The sequence below is a fragment of the Arachis ipaensis genome, chromosome B2 (genome assembly GCF_059453495.1).
Source record: "Arachis ipaensis isolate K30076 ecotype BB chromosome B2, ASM5945349v1, whole genome shotgun sequence".
Lineage (NCBI taxonomy): Eukaryota > Viridiplantae > Streptophyta > Magnoliopsida > Fabales > Fabaceae > Arachis > Arachis ipaensis.
This window is the reverse complement of record NC_142437.1, coordinates 44,391,392-44,410,680: the sequence shown is the minus strand read 5'-3', so window position 1 is coordinate 44,410,680 and position 19,289 is coordinate 44,391,392. Positions and strand designations below refer to the sequence as shown.

The window sequence follows — 19,289 nt, the reverse complement described above, 5'->3', positions numbered from 1 at the left end:
GGAGCCATCAGCAAGTTAGAGACATATCCGGGTTGGTTTAACTTCTTCAGTTAAGCCAAGCTTTCTGATAGTGGATGCAGGTATTAGGTTGATGCTTGCCCCAAGATCGCATAAAGCTGTCTTGGTGCAATTACCTTCTAATATGCATGGTATCAGAAAACTCCCGGGGTCTTTAAGCTTTTCAGGAAAGCTTTTTAGAATGACTGCACTACATTCTTCAGTGAGGAGAACTCTTTCTGTTTCTCTCCAATCCTTTTTATGACTCAGGATCTCTTTCATGAACTTAGCATAAGAAGGTATTTGCTCAAGTGCCTCTGCAAATGGAATCTTTATTTCAAGAGTCCTGAGATAGTCTGCAAAGCGAGCAAATTGCTTATCCTGCTCCTCTTTCCGGAGTTTTTGAGGATAAGGTATCTTGGCTTTATATTCCTCAACCTTAGTTGCTGTAGGTTTATTGCCTACAGAAGTGGTTGAAGGAGCCTTTTTAGAGGGGTTGTCATCAGCACTTGTGTGTGTCTGATCCCTCACTGGCAATTGAGTGCCAGAGTTAGAAGCTGGAGTGACGTTAGACGCCAACTCCTTGTCTGTTCCTGGCGTCTGAACGCCAGAACTGTGCCCATTTTGGGCGTTCAATGCCAAATCCTGCCCATTTTGGGCGTTCAACGCCAGATCCTTGCTTGTTTCTGGCGTTGAACGCCAGTCCTTGCTTGTTACTGGCGTTGAACGCCAGTCTTGGGCATGGTCTGGGCATTCAGCACCAGCCTTCCACCAGATTGCTGGCGTTTTAACGCCAGAATTACTTTTCCCTGGGCTCTTACTGTCCTCAGGTGAATTTTGGGTGGTTTGCTCATTCCTTGGCTCTTTGCTGCCTTGAGGTGGGGTATTTAATGTTTTCCCACTTCTCAATTGAACTGCTTGGCATTCTTCTGTTATTTGTCTTGACAGCTGCTGCTTTGTTTGCTTCAATTGTTCTTCCATATTTATATTAGCCATCCTTGTCTCTTGTAGTTTATCCTTGAATTCGGCTAACTGCTTTGTTAGAAAGTCCAATTGCTGATTGAATTTAGCAGCTTGTTTTACAGGGCTGAGTTCAACAATGACTGTTTTAACCTCTTCTTTCATGGAAGGGTCATTGCTTAGGTACAGATGCTGATTCCTGGCAACTGTATCAATGAGCTCTTGAGCCTCTTCAATTGTCTTTCTCATGTGGATAGATCCACCAGCTGAGTAATCCAGAGACATCTGAGCTCCTTCTGCAAGCCCATAATAGAAGATGTCTAACTGAACCCACTCTGAAAACATTTCAGAGGGGCATTTTTGTAGCATCTCTCTGTATCTCTCCCAGGCATCATAAAGAGATTCCTTATCTCCTTGTTTAAAGCCTTGGATGTCCAGCCTTAGCTGTGTCATCCATTTTGGGGGAAAGTATTGATTCAGAAATTTTTCTGTCAGCTGTTTCCATGTCCTTATGCTGGCCTTAGGTTGGTTATTTAACCACCTCTTAGCTTGATCTTTTACAGCAAATGGAAACAGTAATAGTCTGTAGACATCCTGATCTATTTCCTTATCATGTACTGTGTCAGCAATTTGTAAAAATTATGCCAGAAACTCTGTAGGTTCTTCCTGTGGAAGACCGGAATACTGGCAACTTTGCTGCACCATGATAATGAGCTGAGGATTCAACTCAAAGCTACTGACTCCAATGGAGGGTATCCAGATACTACTCCCATATGAAGCAGTAGAGGGGTTAGCATATGACCCCAGAGTCCTCCTGGACTGTTCATTTCCACTTAGATCCATAATGGACAAAGGGAGATGATGTCAAATAAAAAATTTTTATTTATTTATTTATTTATTTATTTATTTAATTCGAAAATGAAATAAATTAAAATAAAATAAACAAAAATGGTTGAAAATTTTCGAAAAAATGAGGAGAGAGAAAGTGGTTAGGAAGTTTTAAAAAGGATATGATGATTTTTGAAAAAGGTTTTAAATTTAAAAAAAAATCTGAATTTTTAAAGGTAAATTTCGAAAATTTGCTTTAAAATAGAGAGAAAAGATATTTTTGAATTTAGAGAGGAGAGAGAAAAACAATAAGATGGCACAAGATTTAGGATTTTTAGATCTGATGCTCCTTGTTTTTGAAAATTTTGGAGGGAAAACACCAAGGAACACCAAACTTAAAATTTTTAGAAAACTAAACTAAAATTTTCGAAAACCAAAAGGGAAATCAACAAGAAAACACCAAACATAAAGTTTGGCACAAAATTTAATAGAGAAATTATTTTTTTTTGAAAAAGATTTTTAAAAAGAGTATACCAAACTGCCACGGACTTAGACCAACACTCTAGCCAATTGGGCAGTAAATGTAACACTTGTTTTGAAGAAGTATAAAATTTTAACCAAGAACAATAATAAGAGACTCTAAACCAAAAAGAAAAATTTTCCTAATCTAAGCAACAAAATAAACCGTCAGTTGTTCAAACACGAACAATCCCCGGCAACGGCGCCAAAAACTTGGTGCACGAATTGTGAATCACACTTTTCACACTTGTACCACTAACCAGCAAGTGCACTGGGTCGTCCAAGTAATACCTTACGTGAGTAAGGGTCGAATCCCACGGAGATTGTTGGTTTGAAGCAATCTATGGTTATCTTGCAATTCTTAGTCAGGAAGTCAATTATATTTATCAGTTGAGTTGCGAATAAACAAGAGAGCATGGATTAAAGGTTACTTGTTATGCAGTAATGGATAATATGTTGGAGTTTTGGAGATGCTTTGTCTTCAGAATCTCTGCTTTCCTCTGTCCTCTGATTCATGCACGCACGTCCTCCTATGGCAAGCTGTGTGTAGGTGGATCACCGTTGTCAATGGCTACCATCCATCCTTCCAGTGAAAAGGGTCCAGGTGCGCTGTCACCGGACGGCTAATCATCTGCAGGTTCTCAGTCGTACCGGAATAGGATTTACTATCCTTTTGCGTCTGTCACTACGCCCAGCACTCGCGAGTTTGAAGTTCGTCACAGCCATCAAATCCCAGAATCCTACTCGGAATACCACAGACAAGGTTTAGACTTTCCGGATTCTCATGAATGCCGCCATCAATCTAGCTTATACCATGGAGATTCTGATTAGGGAATCTAAGAGATATTCATTCAATCTGATGTAGAACGGAAGTGATTTTCAGACACACGTTCATGGATTGAGGAAGGTGATGAGTGTCACTGATCATCACCTTCTCCATAGTTAGGCGCGAATGGATATCTTAGATAGGAACACGCATGTTTGAATGGAAAACAGAAATACTTGCATTAATTCATCGAGACACAGTAGAGCTCCTCACCCCCAACAATGGAGTTTAGAGACTCATACCATCAAAGAGTATAAGGTTTTGATCTAAAAAATATCATGAGATGCAAAATAAATCTCTAAAAGTTGTTTAAATACTAAACTAGTAACCTAGGTTTACAGAAAATGAGTAAACTATAACAGATAGTGCAGAAATCCACTTCTGGGGCCCACTTGGTGTGTGCTGGGGCTAAGACTAAAGCTTCTCACGTGCCTGGGGCTGTTTTGGGCGTTCAACGCCAGCTTTGGATCCTTTTCTGGCGTTGAACTCCAACTTGCAACTTGTTTCTGGCGCTGGACGCCAGAATTGGGCAGAGAGCTGGCGTTGAACGCCAGTTTACATTGTCCATACTTGAGCAAAGTATAGACTATTATATATTGCTGGAAAGCCCTGGATGTCTACTTTCCAACGCAATTGGAATCACGCCATTTGGAGTCCTGTAGCTCCAGAAAATCTATTTTGAGTTCAGGGAGGTCAGAATCCAACAGCATCAGCAGTCCTTTTTCAGCCTGAATCAGATTTTTGCTCAGCTCCCTCAATTTCAGCCAGAAAATACCTAAAATTACAGAAAAATACACAAAATCATAGTAGAATCCAGAAATGTGGATTTTTCCTAGAAACTAATGAAAATAAACTAAAAACCAACTAAAACATACTAAAATCTATATGAAATTAACCCCAAAAAGCGTATAAAATATCCGCTCATCAGTAAACTCTTTCCATTCTCTTGTAGATATAATGAATGAATGAATAGGGTTCCATTGTATATAGCTTCTTTACCCTTTGATATATTTTTCTTTGTTCACTAAGGTGTTTATATATTCTATGCTTTGATAAGGGATGAATTTTCTTTGAATTGAGTTTTTGCTTGAATTGCAAGTTTTCTCAAGTTGTTTGAAAATGTCTCTATGTTTCAAAATGTGCCTAATCTTACACCTTAGCTGGAATGTTAGAGAAAGATGGGAAGTTATGAGATCCTTTGATGCTCTAAAAAAAAAAAAAAGAGGGGAAGAATAGCAAGCCACGCGCTAGCGCAAAGCGCGCGCGCGTCGGCTGCGAATTTTAGTTCCCTGGGCCAAAAACCAGAGAGTTGCGCCACTTTTGGGCCAACTCTGTTCCTCAACCCACGCAGACGCGCGCTGTACGCGTCCGCGTCACCCCCTGTTTCTTTTTTTTCTACGCGTTGGCGTACTACACGCCTCCGCGCCCGTCCAATAACCTCAAGCCATCCACGCAAACGTGCATAGTGCGAGCGCGCGTTGATGCATCTTAACATCATCTAAGCCTAAGGACCCGAGAGTTGTGCTAACTCTGGGCCCCTTTTGTGCCCTGAGCCCAGCACATCCGCGCCGACGCGCACCCTACGCTTCCGCGCCCATTCCGATTCCTTCATCTATGCGCAAGTGCGCATGGCGCTTTCGCGCCGTTCTTCCATTTCGCCCACCCACGCGAACGCGCACAGTGCGTGCTCGCGCAGATTCAAATTTTCACTTACCCCAGAGACGCGAGCCCTAGCGCATTCGCGCATCTCACCCCTCTCTCTCCAACATTTCATTTCTTTCTTTCCCCCCTCCATCTTCAAACTTCCCCCATCAACCACCTCACCCCCGGCGAGCGTACCAATCCCGTCGACCACCATCGCCTCGCCCTCTTTTCTCTCTTCTCTCACCTTTCCTCTCTCTTTGACTGCCCCTCTATTCTCTGTCTCTCTCTGCCCTCTGCGCCACCAGTACCGCCGCGGCTACCATCATCGCCGGTGCAAGCTCCACCGCTGAGCGTAGCCGGTTCTCCCTCTCACCACTCCACTTCACCTTCTCCTCCCTCTTGCTCTGTTCAGCCTCTGCACCCAGGTTCTAACCCTCCCCTGTTTTACTTCTTCTTTTGCTGTTTACTTTAATTGCATTAGCATAATTAGGATCAGTTTGATTAGGTAAGATTAGTTAGTTTAGTTTGAATTAGGTTGTTAGCGAATCTGAGCTGAGTAGTGGATTTAGGCATTGTTTGAATTTCTGTTGCTGTGTGAACTGCTCTGTTACATTGCTGTTTCCATTCAGGCATTAACTAAGTTTGGCTTGATGTTGTTAACAGTTGCTTTACTCATGCATATTGGCTGCTTACCTGTTCATAACTGCTTCTTGGCTGATTTAATTTGAATTGTTTTTTATTTCTCTGCTTGCTGCTGTTTGTGCTACATTATTGGCTTGTTCGCCCACTCATATGGATTCAAACCTGATTTTTGTGTTTTTGATTCCTTAATGAATCCATGCGGAATTTGTTGCAACTGTTTAAATTTGGGAATTAGCCAATGTGCTGCTGGAATGCTGCCGGATTTTCATTAACCATAGTTTTTGTGTTGATCTTGTTTGATGAATGTAACAGCCCCTAGTTGATGAATTCTGTTCAACTAGAGTACTGTTGCTTAAATGGTTTTTGAAAACTCCTCAAGAACAAGATCCTTGGTCATGCTTTTCATATTCTTGCTCGTTATTCATGTTGATTTGCTTCTTTACATTGCATGGTTGAGCAAGCTTTTTCGATTGGCCATTGCTTGTAATTCTTCTAAGGGTCCATGCCTCTTTTACATCAACACACAAGTTGAAGATTTTAATCTATGAGGCTGGTTTAATTCGCGTTATTCATGCACAATTTGCATTAAGCCACATAGACCATAAGGTTTTCCGCGTTTCTCTTGACTTGTGACATTGATGCATCATTGAATTTATTGTTGAATGCCTTTTGATTGGTTCACTCCTCGATGAATTGATTTTACCAACATAAATTCATGTGATTTTCATAATCTTCACATTGATTGATGGTTTGTTTCTTATTAGTTGCTTTCTAGCAATATCATATTTCATCATCAATGACTTGTTGCAATTCATGATTGTGAACTTATTAACTGCCTTGTTTTGTGCCTTACTTTTGAATTGAGATGGTAATTACCATATCACTAATTTTCAAACTGAATTCTAACTCTAACTTGTTTCACCACCTGACTTCTTTCGGTTTTCAACCTAACTCTTTTGTCATTCTTTTGGATATGGTGCTTTCTAAACTCAGTTAACAAATAATGTGCAAAATATGGTTTGAATTCTTGGTTTGAAGTTTGGTTTGAATTCTGCATTCCGTTGCTTGCATTCCAAGGAATCTTCTTTCTTTATTCACTTCATGAATATGCTTCGCTTCGAGTGCTTTGTATCTACTTGGCTACAGGCTTATACTATATTATTTCTGTTTTTCAGGATGTCGGATAAAGGAAAGGCTATAGCCGCTACTTCCAAAAAGAGGAAGCGCTCTAAGACCTCCACACCCTCACCATATGCTAACTATGCTAAGAATTCGATGAATGATGAGGAAAAAGAAAATCAGTTACTTCTATCCACTGATTCGACTAAATTCCCAAACCTCTACTGTGAGCTACGCCTTTCTCGTTATGCAAAAACAAAGCTGAACATTGAAAAGAAGCTGAATCTTCCCAATGATGTGAGGCGTGCCATAAACGCCCGTATTTCTGAGTTGGGATTGGATTTCGTCGATAGAGACTTGGGACGGATTAACATCTCGTGGGTCAGGGAATTTTACTGTAACTTCTTCCGACCAGGCTTGGATTCATTACAATTGAGGGGTAGAGAGATTATGATCACTGAGGATGCCATAAGGGATGCACTGCTTTGCAGAGTTGGTACTCCTGAGACTTGTGCCTACCAGCAGGCAGAGGTAGCTCTCCTCTCCATGACTTTTGACTATGAGGCACTTAAGCGCGTGATTGCTACACCAGATGCCTCCTGGGTGATGGATTCGAGCAACACGAAGCCCAAGGGAATGCTATTTGCATATCTGACTAGGGAGGCTAGGACCTGGCAGCAGATATTTGCCCACTATGTCTTCCCTACCACTCACTTCTCAGAGATTCCGATGGATATGCTAGTTCTGATTGGGTGTGTCATGGAGGGGAAGGAGGTGTATTTCCCCCGGTTGATTAGGCATAGTATGTGGAGAGCTCATATCCGCGGCTTGCTACCGTTTCTGACACTGATTACTAGCTTAGCTGAGCTAGCTGATGTCCCATAGGAGGACGATGACGTGACACCACCACCTCCAGATGACGATGACAAGGAAGTTACTATTCCCTGGGGTCTATGGGTGCACGAGAAGCCCCCGACTAGCCGCCGTTCTCGAGCTAGAGCGGTAGCCAAGGCGGCTAGACCTTCATCCTCCACAGCAGCACCTGCACCATCATCAGCACCTAAGCCGACCTATCTGTTAGTGCAGCACCTTCTTCGCTTCATGGAGCGCTTCGAGTGTCGTGTCATGCGACGCCTCGACCGCTTAGACCAGGCGACTGCATCACAGGGTATCGAGCTCCCTCCACTTCCAGAGTCCCCCGCTTCTGATGAGCAGGATCCGGAGGAGGAGCATGGTGAGGAGCCGATACAGCAGGAGGCGCCACCAGAGATGCAGACCACCACTCCTGAGGTCCAGCATGACATTTCTGAGCCACAGCCAGTGCCACCTCCAGTTCCACCACCCGAGCCTGAGCATGAGCCACAGCCTGGTGCGATAGTTGACCCCCATTCCGAGCTTCCGTAGCAGCATCGAGGACGATGCTCAATTCTAAAGTGTGGGGAGGTTACCGTTCGTGACCGGTGTTTGCACTTATGTGGTGAACTTTCAGACTTTTATTTCTATTCGTTGCTACTCTATTTTGTTTTATTCCGCACTTTATGTTTTATATCATTTTGGGATTACTGTACATATTTATGCTTTTGTAGACACTCTTATTTTGGTTGTTGCACATTTTTAGTATATATATATATATATATATATATTACATCTTAGTTGTTGGTTATAATTAGAAAATTAATGGATTGCTGAAAATCTAGTTGACCCTTCATATAGAAGAAATGTGTTTTGATTGAAAAAGGGGTAAACTAGAAAATTTTAAAAAATTTTTTTTCTAAATCACAATTTTGCATTAGAATAAGCTCAATCAATATGATGGAAATTTCCAAGAAACTCATTTTTAAGGCACCACCTCAATTGGTTGAAAATTTTTTGTAGAACTTGCTTGAAATATATACTTTGTGGATCATGTTTTGAGCTAAGAACACAAGCATGTGAGGTTTGAGCCTAATTGTGTGGTTACATCATATATAACCACTTATTTTCATTCTTGTGTGCATTATTCTCTCTCTATACTTGTAATCTTTGATTTGTTTGATTCTTTATATCCATTACTTTGTGTATACATGCATTTAAATGATTGAGGCCATTGTTCAAATAGCTCACTTACCCAAATAGCTTACCTTTTATCTTCCATTGTTAGCCAATTTTGAGCCTATGCTTAACCAACTAATTCTTAATTGTAGCACATTACAAACCTAAGTGAAAAACAATAAATATCCCTTGTTTGGATCTTTGATTAGTTTAGGCTAGTGAGAGTGTTCATTATTTGATTTTGGGAGAGTTGGGAACATTGGGTAGAGATAAAAGTGTGCTTGTATTTTTGTTGAAAAATCTTGGGAATTGGGTACATACTCATGTAGTAATCAAATGTAAAACCGTATGCATTGATATCCTTGTACATATACTTAAAAAAAAAATTATAATATAAAATTTGTAATAAAAAGGGGACAAAATATCCCAAGTTGAAGTTCAATAAGAGCCAATGCATATGTGTGATGATCAAAAAAGAGAATGCATGAGTGTGTGAAAAAGTGAAGAATGGGTAGTTAGGTTTGTTTAGAATTGTATAGGTTATCATAGGTTAGGTGGGAAGTTTGAGTTAATCAAAGATTCAAATTTCTAGCTCACTTGACCATATGCAACCTACCTTGACCCTAGCCCCATTACAACCTATGGGAAAGCCCTCATGATATTTGTATGCATGCATGATTTGATTGTTGATTGTTAGATAAAAAACAAATCTTGGAAAGCATGATCAGGGGAGAATTGAGTAAATCAACCCTATACACTTGAGTGCCTAGAGCGGATACATATCCGGTGAGGGTTCGATCGCTCAATTACATGTTTCTACCTTAATAATCTGCTCTTGCAAGTTTGTAAACTCTTCCGATGATTCAACCCAACTGTGGCTTGCTTGATTGCTAATACCCCAGCCCTTGTGCTTATATGTGTACTCTTGGAAATTAACTTGTTTTGACTGAGCCATTGCATTCATGTAGATAACTTGCACATAGATAGATTGCATTTAGTTAGTAGTTTGCATTGAATAAATGTGATACCCCTTGCTTCTTTCTTGATTTTAGCATGAGGACATGCTTAGTTTAAGTGTGGGGAGATTTGATAAACCCCGATTTCGTGGTTTATTTTGTGCTTATTTTGAGGGATTTATTCACCTTTTCCCACATTTATTCAATGGAATAGCATGGTTTTGTAATTCTCCCTTGAATTGTGCTTAAATGTAAAAAAACATGCTTTTTAGGCCCTAATTTGGTGATTTTAGATCCACCTTAATTCCATTCGATGCCTTGATGTGTTTGTTAAGTAATTTCAGGTTCATAAGGCAAGTATTGGATGGAAGAAATGAGAAGAAAAGCATACAAAGAGGAGAGTGCATGAAGAAACAAAGATTTGGAATGCACCAATGGACACGCACGCGTATAAGGCGCGCACGTGCAGAAGTGGTTTTTTCACAAGGACGCGCCCACATACATACTGCTTCCGCGCAGATTGGGAATTTGCCAGCGACGCGCACGCGCACATGGCGCGCGCGCGCCGATACTCTTACTTGGCCCACCTAATGGACAAATGCTGGGGCAATTTCTGAGCTGCCCAGGCCCAAATCCAACTTGTTTCTGAGTGTATTTCATGCAGAATTGAAGTCCAAGCAAAGGGGAGAGCAATTAGTTTAGCCAACATGAGCCTTTAGTTAGTTTCTAGAGAGAGAAGCTCTCTCTTCTCTCTAGAATTAGGTTAGGATTAGGTTAGATTATTTTATTTTCATGTTTAATTACTTGATCTTATTTAGTTTCTTCTATAATTTCTCTTTTCTAAATCATAATTCTCTTAGTTTTTATGTTAACCTTCCCTTTAGCTCTCTTTTGTGATAATGAACTCATGTTGGATTTGTTTACATTTAATGCAATTTTAATGTTGATGTTTCTTTAATTGATGTTGAATTGGATTGTGATTTTACATTTCTTGCAATTGATAGTTAGTAGATTTGCATTTCTTACACTTTCACTAAGTTTTTCTTTACTACCCACCAAGTGTTTGACAAAATGCTTGGTTGGACCTTAGAGTAGATTGTGAGCATTCTTGGCTTGGAAAGAGTGATTGGGCAATCTTGAGTCATGAAAACCCAACTTACGTTGGTGATTTAGAATTGTTAGCTAGTATTATTTTCATTAACGCTAACCTTTTGCTAATTTAATTAGTAAGATTGGTTAGGACTTTTGGATTGAGATTAGCTAGTCTCGTTAGACTTTCTCCCTATTTGTTGGAGATGACGTAATGAGATAAATTCTTGTTTATAATTGTGACTCGATTAATTGGTCTTGTTTGACATTCTCCCGATGTGTGAGTTAACTAAACAAGATAAATTAATCATGCATGACTAGGATAGAAAGCCTAAGATCTCAATTCAATGCCATGAATGTCTCTCTTTCTTAATTGCTTCTTTTAATTGTTTGCTTGATTTATTCTCCATGCATAATTAAATTCCTTGTCGATCATCAACCAAAACCCCCTTTTTCCCCTCTATAGCCAATATACATCACTCCATTGGTTCCTAGGGAGACGACCCGGAGTCCAAATACTCCAGTTATAAATTCATTTGGGGTTTGTTACTAGTGACAACCTAAATTTTTGCATGAGAGGACTCTTGATTGGTTTGGAAACTATACTTTACAACGAGATTTCATTCATTTGAGGAAATTCTAAACCGAACAAGAGAACTCGCTCAGTGTCCCTAGAGCACTAATTAGTGATGGGGGCACTCACTTCTGCAACAAATAGCTTTACTCTGCTATGGTCCGGTATGGAATTAGCCACAAGGTGGCAACTCCATATCATCCACAGATAAATGGGCAAGCTAAAGTCTCAAATAGAGAACAAAAAAGAATCCTGGAACGGACAGTAAGTACCCATAGAAAGGATTGGGCGAGGAGCTTGGATGATGCTCTGTGGGCTTACAGAATAGCATTCAAGACTCCTATAGGGACCTCTCCATACCAGCTTGTGTATGGTAAGGCCTGTCATCTGCCCGTGGAACTGAAGCATAAGGCCTACTGGGCAACCAGATTCCTAAATTTTGATGCCAGATTAGCTGGAGAAAAAAGATTACTCCAGCTAAATGAGATAGAGGAATTCAGACTCACTGCTTTCGAAAATGCTAAGCTTTACAAGGAGAAAGCAAAAAGGTGGCATGACAGAAAGTTGTCACCTAGAGTCTTTGAACCAGGACAGAAAGTTCTGCTATTTAACTCTAGGCTCAGATTATTCCCCGGGAAACTGAAATCCCAGTGGAGGGGACCATATGTGATTACAAGCGTGTCACCATATGGCCATATGGAGCTTCAAGACAATGATTCTAATAAGAAGTTCATTGTTAATGGACAGAGAGTCAAGCATTATCTTGAAGGCAATGTTGAGCAAGAATGCTCAAGGCTGAGACTAGATTAAAAGCTCAGTAAGGTGAAGCTATTGACATTAAAGAAGCGCTTGTTGGGAGGCAACCCAATGTTATTTAACTATATCTCTTTATTTTCTATTGCTATTTTATGTTTTTTTTAGGTTGATGATCATGTGAAGTCACAAAAACTACTGAAAAATCAAAAATAGAATGAAAAACAGCATTAAAAACAGCACACCCTGGAGGAAGAGCATTCTGGCATTTAAACGCCAGAAACAAGCATCTGTCTGGCGTTTAACGCCAGAAACAAGCACCAAGCTGACATTTAACGCCAGAAACAAGCATCAACCTAGCGTTAAACGCCAGAAACAGGCTACATTTGGGCGTTTAACACCAAAAAACAGGCAGCAGTCTGGCGTTAAATGCCAGGATTGCAATGCAGGGGCGTTTACACGCCTAATAGGAGCAGGGATGATACATCCTTGACCCCTCTGGATCTGTGGACCCCACAGGATCTTCACCTACCTCACCATTCAAATTCAAACCATTCCCCTCCCAAACCCACCCATTCACACACCTCCATCTCCTCCATCTTCTCCACTTCTTTCTTCTTTTGCTCGAGGACGAGCAAACCTTTTACGTTTGGTATGGTAAAAGCATTGCTTTTTGTTTTTCCATAATTCAGTGGTAGAGCAATTGACTGCAGATCAAAGAGCTATGAGAGAGGAGCAACAAAGGCAAGGAAGAGACATAGAGGAGCTCAAGATCACCATTGGTTCTTCAAGAAGAGGAAGACGCCACCCTCATTAAGGTGGACCCATTCCTTAATCTCCTTGTTCTTATTTTCCTGTTTTTCATTTACTATTCTTCATGTTTAATTATGTTTGTGTCTTTACTATATGATCACTAGTATCTAAGTGTCTATGTCTTAAAGATATGAATGTCCTATGAATCCATCACATTTCTTAAATGAAAATTGTTTTATGAAAAAGAAAAAGAAGTACATGAATTTCGAATATTAAAATAGTTTAATTATTTTGATGTGGTGGCAATACTTTTTGTTTTCTGAATGAATGCTTGAACAGTGCATATGTCTTTTGAATTTGTTGTTTATGAATGTTAAAATTGTTAGCTCTTGAAAGAATGATGAAAAAGGAGAAATGTTATTTGATAATCTGAAAAATCATAAAAATTATTCTTGAAGCAAGAAAAAGCAGTGAAGAACAAAGCTTGCAGAAAAAAAATGCAAAAAAAAAAAGAGAGCAAGAAAAAGAAAAAGCAAGCAGAAAAAGCCAAAAGTTCTTTAAACAAAAAGGCAAGAGCAAAAAGCCAATAGCCCTTAAAACCAAAAGGCAAGGGTAATAAAAAGGATCCAAGGCTTTGAGCATCAGTGGATAGGAGGGCCTAAAGGAATAAAATCCTAGCTTAAGCGGCTAAACCAAGCTGTCCCTAACCATGTGCTTGTGGCGTGAAGGTGTCAAGTGAAAACTTGAGACTGAGCGGTTAAAGTCGAGGTCCAAAGCAAAAACAGAGTGTGCTTAAGAACCCTGGACACCTCTAATTGGGGACTTTAGCAAAGCTGAGTCACAATCTGAAAAGGTTCACCCAGTTATGTGTGTGTGGCATGTATGTATCCGGTGGTAATACTGGAAAACAGAGTGCTTAGGGCCACGGCCAAGACTCATAAAGTAGTTGTGTTCAAGAATCAACATACTGAACTAGGAAAATCAATAACACTATCTGAATTTTGAGTTCATATAGATACCAATCATTTTGAACTTCAAAGGATAAAGTGAGATGCCAAAACTGTTCAGAAGCAAAAAGCTAATAGCCCCGCTCATCTAACTAAGACTGATCTTCATAGATGTTTTTAGAATTCATTGTATATTCTCTTCTTTTTATCCTACTTTGTTTTTAGTTGCTTGGGGACAAGCAACAATTTAAGTTTGGTGTTGTGATGAGCGGATAATTTATATGCTTTTTGGCATTATTTTTAGGTAGTTTTCAATATGTTTTAGTCACTTTTTATTATATTTTTATTAGTTTTTAAATAAAAATCACATTTCTAGAATTTACTATGAGTTTTTGTATTTTTTTGTGATTTCAGGTATTTTATGGCTGAAATTGAGGGAGCTGAGCAAAAATCTGATTCAGGCTGAAAAAGGACTACAGATGTTGTTGGATTCTGACCTCCCTACACTCGAAATGGATTTTCTGGAGCTACAGAAGTCCAAATGGCGCGCTCTCAAATGCGTTGGAAAGTAGACATCTAGGGCGTTCCAGCAATATATAATAGTCCATACTTTGCTCAAGGATAAACGACATAAACTGGCGTTCAACGCCAGTTCCATGTTGCATTCTGGCGTTAAACGCCAGAAACAGGTTACAAGTTGGAGTTAAACGCCAAAAACAGGTTACAACCTGGCGTTTAACTCTGGAAACAGCCTAGGCACATGTAAAGCTCAAGTCTCAGCCTCAGCACACACCAAGTGGGCCCCAGAAGTGGATTTCTGCACTATCTATCTTAGTTTACTCATTTTTTGTAAACCTAGGTTACTAGTTTAGTATTTAAACAACTTTTAGAGATTTATTTTGTACCTCATAACATTTTTAGATCTGAACTTTGTACTCTTTGATGGCATGAGTCTCTAAATTCCATTGTTGGAGGTGAGGAGCTCTGCTGTGTGTCGATGAATTAATGCAATTATTTCTGTTTTCTATTCAAACACGCTTGTTTCTATCTAAGATGTTCATTCGCACTTCAATATGATGAATGTGATGATCCGTGACACTCATCACCATTCTCAATCTATGAACGCATGCCTGAAATCACTCCCGTCCTACCTTCGATTGAATGAGTATCTCTTGGATTCCTTAATCAGAATCTTCGTGGTATAGGCTAGAATTCATTGGCAGCATTCTTGAGAATCCAGAAAGTCTAAACCTTGTCTGTGGTATTCCGAGTAGGATTCAGGGATTGAATGACTGTGACGAGCTTCAAACTCACAAGGGTTGGGCGTAGTGACAGACGCAAAAGGATCAATGGATCCTATTCCAGCATGAGTGAGAACCGACAGATGATTAGCCGTGCGGTGACAGCGCACCTGGACCTTTTTCACTGAGAGGACAGATGGTAGCCATTGACAACGGTGATCCACCAACACACAGCTTGCCATAGGAGGAACCTTGCGTGCGTGAAGAAGAAGATAGGGGGAAAGCAGAGATTCAAAAGACAAAGCATCTCCAAAACTCCAACATATTCTCCATTACTGCATAACAAGTATTTATTTCATGCTCTTTTATTTTTTGCAATTCAAACTGATAATCATAATTAATCTCCTGACTAAGATTTACAAGGTAACCATAGATTGCTTCAAGCCAACAATCTCCGTGGGATCGATCCTTACTCACGTAAGGTATTACTTGGACGACCCAGTGCACTTGCTGGTTAGTTGTGCGGAGTTGTGAAAAGTGTGAATCACAATTTCGTGCACCAGTGAGCAAGGGAGGTTCATCTTCCCAAGTCTCATTACCAAATAATTTGGCATTTAGCTTCATGATTGCACCAAGGTATTTAGCAACTTGCTCTTCAGTAATGTCTTCATCCTCTTTAGAGGAAGAATACTCATCAGAGCTCATGAAGGGCAGAAGGAGGTTCAATGGAATCTCTATGGTCTCTAGATGAGCCTCAGATTCCTTTGGTTCCTTAAAGGGATACTCCTTATTGGTCACTGAACGTCCCAGGAGGTCTTCCTCACTAGGATTCACGTTCTCCTCCTCCTCTTTGGGTTCGGCCACATCATGTAAGGCTATGGCCTTGCACTCTCTTTTTGGATTTTCTTCTGTATTGCTTGGGAGAGTACTTGGAGGGATTTTAGTGACTCTTTTACTCAGCTGGCCCACTTGTGCCTCCAAATTTCTAATGGAGGACCTTGTTTCATTCATGAAACTCACAGTGGCCTTAGATAGATCAGAGACTATATTTGCTAAGCTAGATGGATTATGCTCAGAATTCTCTGTCTGTTGCTAAGTGGATGATAGAAAAGGTTTGCTATTGCTAAACCTGTTTCTTCCACCATTATTAAAGCATTGTTGAGGCTTTTGTTGATCCTTCCATGAGAAATTTGGATGATTTCTCCATGAGGGATTATAGGTGTTTTCATAGGGTTCACCCATGTAATTCACCTCTACTATTGCAGGGTTCTCAGGATCATAAGCTTCTTCTTTAGAAGATGCCTCTTTAGTACTGTTGGATGATTCCTTCAATCCATTCAGATACTGAGAGATCATATTGACTTGCTGAGTCAATATTTTATTCTGAGCCAATATGGCACTCAGAGTATCAATTTCAAGAACTCCCTTCCTCTGAGGCGTCCCATTACTCACAGGATTCCTTTCAGAAGTGTACATGAACTGGTTATTTTCAACTACGTCAATGAGTTCTTGAGCTTCTGCAGGTGTTTTCTTTAGGTGAATGGATCCACCTGCATAATGGTCCAATGACATCTTTGATAATTCAGACAGACATCACAGAATATATCCAGGATGGTCCATTCTGAAAGCATGTCAGAAGGATACTTTTTGGTCAGTTCCTTGTATCTCTCCCAAGCTTCATAGAGGGATTCACCTTCCTTTTGTATGAAGGTTTGAACATCCACTCTAAGCTTGCTAAGCTTTTGAGGAGGAAAGAACTTGGCTAAGAAAGCCGTGACCAGCTTATCCCAAGAGTTCAAGCTGTCTTTAGGTTGAGAGTCCAACCATATTCTAGCTCTGTCTCTTACAGCAAATGGGAAAAGCATAAGCCTGTAGACCTCGAGATCAACCCCATTGGTCTTAACAGTATCATAGATCTGCAAGAATTCAGTCAAGGACTGAAAGGGATCTTTGGATGGAAGTCCATAAAACTTGCAATTCTGTTGCATCAGAGAAACTAGTTGAGGTTTCAGCTCAAAATTGTTTGCTCCAATGGCAGGGATTGAGATGCTTCTTCCATGTAAATTGGAATTAGGTACAGTAAAGTCACCAAGCATCTTTCTTGCATTGTTATTATTTTCGGCCATGTCTCCTTTTTCGAAAATTACTGTCAGATTTTCTCCAGAGAGTTGTGCTTTAGCTTCCCTTAGCTTCCTCTTTAGAGTTCTTTCAGGTTCAGGATCAGCTTCAACAAGAATGTTCTTGTCCTTGTTCCTGCTCATATGAAAAAGAAGAGAACAGAAAATATAGAATCCTCTATGTCACAGTATAGAGATTCCTTTATGTGAGTAGAAGAAGATATGAATAGAAGAAGGAGAATCTAAACACAAGGGTGAGGAATGAGTTCAAATTCTTGGGTGAAAGAGGGGTGTTAGTAGATGAATAAATAAACAGAAGGGGATGAGAGATGAGAGAATTCGAAAATTAAATAGATTAAAATAAAAGTATTTTTGTTTTTAAATTGAATTTAAAATAAAAATTCAAAAATTTAAAAAGAAAAATAAAATTAAATAAAATTAACATTTAAAACAAATAGTTAATTAAAAAGAAATTTTGAAAAAGAGGGAAGGTGATTTTCGAAAATTAGAGAGAGAGTTAGTTAGGTAGTTTTGAAAAAGATATGATTGAAACAAAAAGATAGGATTAGTTGGAAAGGATTTGAAATTTAATTTTGAAAAGATAAGAAGTTAGAAAAGATTTTGAAATTGATTTTGAAAAAGATGTGATTGAAAATATATGATTGAAAATCAATTTGAAAAAGATTTGAAAAGAAAATTAAAAAGATTTGATTTTTGAAATCAAAGTTGATTACTTGACTAACAAGAAACTTGAAGATATGATTTTAAAATTTAAAGATTGAACATTTCTTAATAGGCAAGTAACAAACTTAAAAATTTTGAATCAATCACATTAAATGTTAACATTGAATTCGAAAAAGATAAGAAAAAGATTTTGAAAATCAATTTGAAATTTTCGAAAATATGAAAGAAAAAATGAAAAAGATTTGATTTTTGAAAAAGAATTGAAAAAGATAGAATTTTTAGATTAAAAATTTGATTTGACTTATAAGAAACAACTAAATTTTAAAAAGTTTTGAAAAAGTCAACTCAAATTTTCAAAAATTTATAAGTGAAAAAGGGAAAGATATTTTTTTTTATTTTTGAATTTTTAATGATGAGAGAGAAAAACACCAAAAAGACTTAATGCATGAAAATTATGAATCAAAACAAGAAAAATATGCAAGAACACTTTGAATGCAAAGATGAACACCAAGAACACTTTGAAGATCATGATGAACATCAAGTATGTATTTTTGAAAAATTTTCAATAAACGAAAACATGCAAGACACCAAACTTAGAAATTTTTAATATTTAGACACTAAGAAATTGAAAATGCATATGAAAAACAAGAAAAGACACAAAACAAGAAAATATGAAGATCAAACAAGAAGACTTGTCAAGAACAACTTGAAGATCATGAAGAACACATGCATGAGTTTTCGAAAAAATGCACAAATTTTAAAAACATGCAATTGACACCAAACTTAAAACATGACACAAGACTTAAACAAGAAACATCAAATTATTTTTTTGTTTTATAATTTTATTAAATTTTTTTTGGATTTTTCGAAAATAAAAAGAATAAAAACAAAAACTTAAAATTAAAATAAAATTACCTAATCTGAGCAACAAGATGAACCGTCAGTTGTCCAAACTCGAACAATCCCTGGCAACGGCGCTAAAAACTTGGTGTGCAGAAATCGTGACGGTTCCATTCCTTGGTAACGGCGCTAAAAACTCAATACGCACGTTCATAATCTTAGTTCTTTGTCACAACTTCGCACAACTAACCAGCAACTGCACTGGGTCGATCCCACGGAGATTGTCGGCTTGAAGCAAGCTATGGTCACCTTATAAATCTTAGTCAGGCGGATTCAGTTGATTATGGAGATTTAGTAATTAAAAGATAAATAAAATATAAAATAAAGATAGTGATACTTATGTAATTCATTGGTGAGAATTTCAGATAAGCGTATAGAGATGCGTTCGTTCCTCCTGAACCTCTGCTTTCCTATTGTCTTCATCTAATCATTCATACTCCTTTCTATGGCAAGCTGTATGTTAGGCATCACCGTTGTCAATGGCTACATCCTGTCCTCTCAGTGAAAATGGTCCAATGTGCTGTCACTGCATGGCTAATCATCTGTTGGTTCTTGATCATACTGAAATAGGATCCATTGATCCTTTTGCGTCTGTCACTACGCCCAGCACTCACGAGTTTGAAGCTTGTCGCAGCCATCCCTTCCCAGATCCTACTCGGAATACCACAGACAAGGTTTAGACTTTCCGGATCTCAAGAATGGCCGTCCA

The 19,289-nt window shown here is 39.0% G+C and overlaps 1 non-coding gene across 1 annotated transcript; it reads left to right on the top strand.

Moving 5' to 3' along the window:
* Window positions 1-16,504: 16,504 nt before the first annotated feature.
* Window positions 16,505-16,612, top strand: LOC148573807 (small nucleolar RNA R71). Its single transcript, XR_015906770.1, has one exon. It is a non-coding gene; the product is annotated as a small nucleolar RNA R71 (small nucleolar RNA).
* The last annotated feature ends 2,677 nt before the right edge of the window (window positions 16,613-19,289 follow it).